The sequence below is a fragment of the Elephantulus edwardii genome, unplaced genomic scaffold, assembly GCF_000299155.1.
Source record: "Elephantulus edwardii isolate Elephantulus edwardi_28Jun2011 unplaced genomic scaffold, EleEdw1.0 scaffold00109, whole genome shotgun sequence".
Taxonomy (NCBI): domain Eukaryota; kingdom Metazoa; phylum Chordata; class Mammalia; order Macroscelidea; family Macroscelididae; genus Elephantulus; species Elephantulus edwardii.
In genome coordinates, this window is record NW_006399859.1 from 7,516,630 (window position 1) to 7,525,459 (window position 8,830).

The window sequence follows — 8,830 nt, forward strand, 5'->3', positions numbered from 1 at the left end:
AGAGATGATGAGGATGGCACAGGATAGGACAAGGTTCAGATCTGTTGTTCAGTAAAGTTGCTGTGAGTTGCACTCTCCCTGATGGCACTTAACAATAACAGCAATGATGGGAACAAACTGTTTGTCCAGCAATTGACAAATGCATGTTGGCTTTTTGAAAAGGGTTTTATAGAATTTTATTTCATTATCAAAACCTTATATAAAAAAAAAAAACACCAAAAAAACCCTTATATACATTATTTAAATTTTCCGTAAGAGAAAAACTAAGAAAAGGAAGATTGACTAACTTACTTTAAGAGTTATTAAGAGTAAAGACATTTGAACACAGATTTTTCTTCTGTATCCTACTATAGCCTCTACTTCTGTTATCACAGTTCTCTAAAACCATCAGTTTCATCCTGTTAAAACAAGAGTTTGTTAGCTGTAGAAATGAATGATTTTGTGCCACCCATCTCTGCACCAACCATCGCTCAACAACCTGGTGGAGAGGCTGTGGCGCGAGGAGGCCGAGGGCGCGCACTGGACCAGGCACCGATCCCCGCGCTACTGCTGCCAGCACCATGCCCCATTCAGCCTCTACTGCTTCCAGGACAAGGAGTTTCTGTGCTGCTCGTGCCACACAGACCCCCGGCATCAGGAGCACTGCATGCTGCCAGTGAAGGACACTGCTGACGACTTTCGGGCCAGGTGTAGAAACATAGAGCACATACTGCGAGAGAAAATCAAGGCTGCGTGGGCAATGCGGCAGTCCTACGAGGCCATTACCAAGCACAATGAGGTGGAGGCTGCCTGGCTGGAAGGTCAGATCCGAGAGAAGTTTGACAGACTTCGAGATTTCTTGATGCTGGAGGAGCAGACCATCCTGGATGTCTTGAATGAGGAGGTGGGACAGAAGCAACGTCTCGCAGAGGAAAAGATGAAGGAGCTGGAGAATGAGACCGAGGGCCTGGCCCGCGAGATTGAGCGTCTGCAGAAGGACATGAAAGAAGACGATAAGACGATTTTTCTTTTCTCAAGAAACACAAGAGCCAGAAACGACGACTCTTCTGCACCATGGACCAGATCCCGTGCAGCCAGGCATGGTGCTCAATGTCTGCAAGTACCTGGACTCCCTGCAGCACCGCGTCTGGAAAAAGATGGGCACGATGTTCGACTGTGTGCCATTTCTCTTCGATCCTAACACGGCGGCCAGCTGGCTTTCAGTCTCTCAGGATCTCACCAGTGTCACCAACTGTGGCTACCGGGTCCAGGTGGAGAACCCGGAACGCTTCACCTTGGCGCCATGTCTGCTGGGCTCTGCTACGTTTTCCCAGGGTTCCCATGCCTGGGAGGTGGACCTGGGGGAGCTGCAGGCCTGGCGGGTGGGTGTGGTGCGGGTGCACCCAGATGGCAGACCACATGAACTCATAGACAGCTGTTACCACAGCATCCACTCGGGCTTCTGGTACGTGTGCCGCATACAAGGGCCAGAGAGGGACCTCTGCATGACCTCGGATTTGTCCTTGCCACCCTTGGTCCTGGACATACCACGCCGCCTGCGAGTAGAGCTGGAATGCGAGGAGGGCGAGCTGTCCTTTTTTTTTTTTTTAAAAAAAAAGAGCTGTCTTTCTATGACGCGGAGTGCCAGTGCCACCTCTACACCTTCCACGCCCGCTTTGGGTCGGTGCGGCCCTACTTCTACCTGGAAGGTGTGCAGGCTGACGAGCCAGCGTCACTGTGCATCTGTCCCCTGTGCATCACTGTCAGGGAGGAGCTGGACAGGTGAGGCTGAGTCAGGTGCTGCCTGGTATGCTTCCATGTCCTTTTTGCCTCCTTGTGCCACATTCACCTCAGTACCTCTTTACTACCTGCCTTCTAGCCAGAGACCTTGTTAATCCTGCTCTTTTCCTAACTCTAAGCTCTTAAATCTGTGTCTTCATTATTTGTTTCTCCTCTGCCCACAAACCCTGGATGCCTCAACTAGTTGAGGGAGAGTGGAACAAAAAAGGTAGAATTTCTGCAGCTCTGCAACTGCATCCCTGCCCATCCTCACCCTTCTGCCCCCAACCCTCACCTCCTTGTACCCCCAATTTGTTTTTTCCCAATAAAAATTTAAAAAAAAAGAAAAAAAAAAGAAATGATTGATTTTGGGGGAGGAAAATTCCAGAGGTATTCTTGCCAGTTTTTAATAATTTGTGTTTTTTTTTATTTTATATTTCTCAGTTGCAATGTAATTTTATTTTATTGTAGTATGTACAGGCATATATGGTGATATCTAGCATAAAAGCTCATTGTTACTTGTCATATTGGAATTGAGGTAGTATCATAGTATATTCAGTGATTAATGTCAAATGAATGAAATGGTCCAAAGTTCAGTTGTTTTTTCCACAATGTAGTACTATTACTGGAATTCTGAGTTATATTGAAAACTGCTTGGCCAGAAAATACCTTTCAACAGGAACCTCTTGATGTGACTGTACTCTCTCTCCTTCCTTGTTTCCCTACTGTGGACATACAGTCATGCTGTATGTAAAGACACATATTGTCACACATACATGCAGACAAAAAAAGTTGTTCTGGGTGGATGCCCTGGTTGTGAATCTTTTATGTTTAGAATACTGCTCCTAAGAGTTAAAGGTAGAATATTCTTGGCTGCTAATGCTTCTTGTCAGATTATAGAGTAGCTATAGCATTTTTAAGGAATTAAGCCCTTTTATAACACATTGGCTATATTTAGACAATGAGGTATTGTTGATTTCATTGGTAGAGTTCTAACCTTCCATATGGGTGACATGAATTTAATCCCTGACCTGTATGTCTCATGTACAACTAACTACTGCTTGTCAGCCAGTGAAGACTTGGCATGATGCTGAACAAACTTCAGTAGAACTTTCAGGCTAAGACTAGAAAGAAGAGCCTGATGACTTATTCCTAGAAATCACCATTGAAGATCCTATAGATCTCAATGGTTTGATCCATAACAAATCATGAAGTACCAGGCAGTATTTTGTTCTTTTGTACAAGTGATTACTATATGTGTGGGCTGAATAAATGACTTCCAACAACCTTAAGTGCTTCAAGTCAGCTATAACTCATACTGACCCTGTGAATAAAGGATCAAAACCTTGTTCTGTCCTTCTTTCCTGGCCCATCTACACAATCTCCACCATGTTCAAGCCCATTTTTGCAGTCACTGTGTCAGTACATCTTGTTCAATGTCTTTCTTTTCCAAGCATGATGTCTTTTCCCAAAGACTAGTGCCTCCTGACCACATGTCCAAAGTATGTGAGAGAAAATGTCTCACAAAACCGTCCTTATCCTGGTTACACTTCCTTAAAGACAGATTTATTCTTTCGACAGTCCCTTGTGTATCCAGTACTCGTTGCCACCACCACGGTTCAAAGGCATCATCATAATAACTTCTTAAAAATCAGTCATTGAAAACTCTAGGGAGTGCATGTATACTTTGATTCAGATATATTCTGATTTGTAGAGTCACCATTAATCAGAATCAATTTATGGCAATTTCATTGGCTTACAAAGGTTAAAGACTTGGACTTGTCTCACCATCTTTGGACTTTTAAAGATTCTGCCGACGTGTCTTCTCTTTCCTCAGGGCTCACTCTTTTTTTACATCCACAGTAGGGCTTAAAAATAATTTTATCTACACTACGAATGTAGGAAAATTGGACAGTGTTAAGAAAGAAATGGAACGCATAAATATTGACATACTAGGTATTGGCGAAATGAGATGGCTTGGCGTGGGACATTTTAAATCAGACGATTATATGATTTACTATGCTGTGGATGAAAAGGTGAGGAAGAATGGGGTGGGTTTCATAATTAAAAAAGTCATTTCTAGATCCATCCTGAAATACAATGTGGTGAACAACAGGATAATATCCATACGCATACAAGGAAGTCCAGTGAATACCACTATCATTCAAATTATGCACCAACAACTAGAGCCAAAGAAGAGGAAATAGAAGATTTCTACCAACTTTTGCAGTCAGAAGTTGATCAAACATGCAATCAAGATGCATTGATAATAATGGGCGACTGGAACACAAAAGTTGGAAACAGGGAAGAAGCATCAGTAGCTGGAAAACACAGGCTCAGTGAGAGAAATGAGGCTGGAGATAGAATGAGAGAGTTCTGCACATTCAATGATTTATTCATTGCAAATACCTTCTATAAGAAACATAAACACAGGCTATACACATGGATTTCAACTGATGGTATGCATAGGAATCAAATAGATTACATTTGTGGAAAGACTTGGTGGAGAAGCTCAATATCAGCAGTGAAAACCAGGACGGGTGCTGATTGTGGGACAGACCACCAACTACTCATACGCAAGTTCAAGCTGAAGTTGAAGTTGAGGAAAATTAAATCAAGTCCACGGGAACCAAAATTTGATCTTAAGTCTATCCCACTCGAATTTCAAAACCATCTCAGGAACAGGTTTGAGGCTTTGAGCACCAATGAGTGTAGGCCAAATGAGCTCTGGGAGGATATCAAGAAAATCAGCCACGAACAATGCAAAAGATCATTACAAAGGCTGAAAAAGAAGAAAAGACCAAAATGGATGTCAGGTGAGACTTTGAATATTGCATTAAAGCACTGAGAAGCCAAAGAAATCAAAGAGCTAAACAGAAAATTTCAAAAGGCAGCCCAGGATGACAAAGCAAGATACTATAGTGAAATGTGTGGAGACCTGGAGTCAGAAAATCAAAAGGGCCAAACTCTCTCTCATGGTTTCTTAAGCTGAAGGAGCTGAAAAACAAATTCAAGCCACGGGTGGCAGTACTTCAGGATACTTTGGGTAGAATGTTAAATGATCCAGGAAGTATCAAGAGAAGATGGAAGGAATACAGAGTCACTGTATCAGAAGGAAGTGGCTGACACAGAAGAATTTCATGAAATGACATATGAGCAAGAGCCTATGGTGATGAAGGAGGAAGTTCAAATTGCTCTGAAGGAATTGGCAAAAGACAAGGCTCCAGGAGTTGACGGCATGCCAATTGACATATTTCAACAGACAGACACTGTCCTGGGTGTGCTCACTAGGTTGTGCCAAGAAATCTGGAGAACAGCCAGCTGGTCCACTGACTGGAAAAGATTGATATTTGTTCCCATTCCAAAGAAAGGTGACCCAATAGAGTGCGGAAATTATCAAACAATATCATCAATATCATTAATATCAATTGCAAGCAAGATTCTGCTGAAAACTATACAAAATCGTTTGGAACAATATGTCAGCAGAGAACTGCCAGATGTACAGGCTGGATTTAGAAGAGGTCATAGTACTAGGGATATTATAGCTAATGTTAGATGGATCTTGGCAGAAAGCAATGAATACCAGAAGAATGTCTATCTGTTCTTCATTGACTATGCAAAGGCTTTTGACTGTGTGGATCACAAGCTGTGGCTGACTCTGAGAAGAATGGGAATCCCAGAACATTTGATTGTGCTAATGTGAAACCTATACTTGGACCAAGAGGCAGTCGTCAGAACAGAGCAAGGAGACACTACATGGTTCAAAATCAAGAAAGGGGTCCATCAGGGATGTATTTTGTCTCCATACCTTTTCAATCTGTATGCAGAACAGATCATCCAAGACGCTGGGCTGTAAGAGGAGGAATGTGGCATCAGGATTGGTGGAAGAGTCATCAGCAGCCTGCTTTTATACAGATGATACAACCCTGCTTGCTGAAATTGAAGAGGACTTGAAGCGCTTGCTGCAGAAAGTCAAGGACTGAAGCCTCCTATATGGATTGAAGCTCAACATCAAGAAAACAGATTCTCACCACTGGGCCAATTGGCAGCATCAGTATGGATGGTGAAGAGATTGAGATAGTTAAGAGTTTTCGTTTACTTGGCTCACAATCAACACTCTTGGTAACAGCAGCCAGGAAATCAAGAGAAGAATTGCATTGGGAAAGTCAGCTGTGAGGGACCTCTCAAGTGTACTGAAGAGCAATGACGTCAGGCTGGAGACTAAGGTGTGCCGGATCCAGGCTATAATCTTTGCAGTTACATGCTATGCATCAGAAAGTTGGACAGTGAATAGGGTTGATAGAGAATTGATGCCTCTGAGCTGTGGTGCTGGAGAAGAGTTTTGAGTATAACATGGACTGCTAGGAGAACAAACAGGTTTGTCCTGGAGAAAGTGAAGCGGGAATGTTCCTTGGAGTCAAGGATTCTGAAGCTTCGTCTGACATACTTTGGGCATGTTGCAAGGAGGGACTGGTCCTTGGAGAGGTACATCATGTCAGAGTGGAGGAGCGGCGAAGGAGAGGAAGACCTTCGATGAGATGGATCGATTATGTGACTGGAGCGGTGGGAATAAGTGCATTTGAGATGGCTAGGTTGGCACAGGATAGAACAGCGTTTAGAGCTCTTGTACATAGGGTCCCTATGAGTTGCCAACGATTTGATGGCACATAAAAACAACACAATCAAAATAGTATACTTTCAACCAAGTCATTCTCCATTATGTTAGTTTTTCTTCCTGTTTCACTTACTAATTATATTTTGTTTACATGTTTGAATTGAGTTACAACTGAACATTTCCACTACTATTAAAGGACAATTCCTAGTTCTGCTATTTAAGAAATAGATGGTCAATTATGTTTCCTAGTATTAATCTAGGAGTTCTACTAACACCTGTCCACCACTGTGTGACCCTTCTGGCATTTGACATACCAATGGCATAGCTTTCAGCATCACAGAGGTTACTTCAGTACAGCAGACTGACAGACAAGTGCTATACTTAAAAGACTAATGATAAAAAGCAAGACTAGCTATAAAGTACTATGCAGATAATTCCCCCCATTACAGGAAGCTGGCAGATAAGTGTCACCTCTAATAGCAAATCAGGAATACAAATATCATGAAAACCCTGTGAACAACAGAGAAACAGTTACAGTATTAGAGTAGAACCTTTAGGCTGTCATTCAAAATGAAGAGAAACAGCTGCAAACACCCTTTAATAATTAGAACTTGGAACATATAAAGTATGAATATTGGAAAACTAGAAGCTGGGGAAAATGAAATGGAATGTATTAATATCATCATCCTCTGTACTAGTGAAATGTCATGGACTGGCTTTAGCCACTTTGAATCACACAGTCACATAGTATACTATGCTGGGAATGATAAACAGAAGAGCGGTATTGCATTCATAGTTACAAAAATAATTTCAAGTTCTGTCCTGAAGAGAGTACAGTGTTGTGAGTGATATGATATTATCCACACACATGCAAGGAAGACCTGTTAATATGACTATTACTAAAATATATGTTCTAGGTCTTCTGTAAACTAGGAGCAGCTTTCCTGGTAAAGCCCCTCATCCTTTGAAAATGTAGGCTTGCACCAAAGTTTGTCTCCACCCTGCCTTCCCTGGTCAGTAGCATCTCTCAGTTACTGAGCTGTCCTTTGTCTGCAGTGGTGCTGAAACAACCAGAGACATTGACAGATGAGAATTTCAGCTGCTTGACAGCCCTACATTCCTTAATTTCATTTATCCTTAGTCATGTCTTCCAAACCAGCGCTATCTCAAGGGATATTGCCAGAGCAGCCAACTTTATTGGGGCTGGGGCTGCCTACGTTGGAGTGGCTGGCTCAGGAGCTGGGATTGGGACAGTGTTTAGGAGTCTCATCATTGGTCATGTCAGGAATCCTTGTCTGAAGCAGTAGCTTTGGGTTTTGCCCTCGTAGGCCATGGAGCTCTTTTGCCTAATGGTGGCCTTTCTGATCCTCTACATCATGTGAAGGAGCTATCTCTGCTTCCTGTAGTTCATTGGTTTTCTCCCCACTGTGTCTCATTTACCTTATGTGTTCCTTTTCCTGTATCCTCCCAGCCCGGGTAAAGTAATTGGCTCAGAGTTTGATAGATGGAAGATAAATAAATAAATACTGTATCAGTAAGATTAAAACATTCTCAAACAACCCTACCACCAATCTCAAATGTACGCTCCAGTAGCCAAAACCAAAGAAGAGGAAATTGAAGATTTTTACCAAATTTTGCAGTTTGAAGGTTAACCAAACATCCAGTCAGGATATGTTTATGACAGTTAGTGACTGAAATGCAAAAGTTGGAAAAAACAAAGACCTAATGGTAATCAGAAAATACAGACTTGGTGAACAGAAATAAGGCTGGAAATAGAATGAGTTTTGAATGATCAATGAGTTATTCATGCAAATACATAGAACTACTTTACACATGAACCTCACCAGATGAACTGCATAGAAATCAGATTGATTACATCTGTGCAAAGAGTTGTTGGAGAAACTCAGTATCTACAGTAAAAACCAGGCCAGGTAATGACTATGGAATAGACCATCAGTTACTCATGTGCAAGTTTAAATTGAGGCTAAAGAAAATGAAAACAAGTCCATGAGAACCAAAATAAGATCTTGAGTCTATCCCATCTGAATTTAAAAATCATCTTAAGAGTAGGTTTGCCCACACTGCAAGGCAATTGAGTATTTTCTCAGAAAGCTGAACATAGAAATTTCATATGACCAGCTATTCCAGGGCTTGGAATATACCCTGAGAAAAGGAGAACTGAGGCACAAATGGAGACTTGTACACCAGTGTTCATAGCAATGCTAGTCACTATCCCAAGAACATGGAAACAGCCCAGATATCCATCAATCAAATGGATTGAGAAATTATGATGCATTCACGTGATGAAATACTATGCAGCATGCAGGAGCAATGATTTTGTAAATCACAACCTAACTTGGGAGAGACTGGAGAGTGTTACTCAGTCCCATAAGGACAAATACTGTATAATGTTGCAGACTGAGGGTCCCAAAGAATGAAATAATTTTTTTAAAATTT

The 8,830-nt window shown here is 41.9% G+C and overlaps 1 pseudogene; it reads left to right on the forward strand.

The window, feature by feature from the left end:
* Window positions 1–433: 433 nt before the first annotated feature.
* The window catches only part of LOC102868951, a 45,604-nt pseudogene continuing 37,207 nt past the window's right edge, over window positions 434–8,830 (forward strand).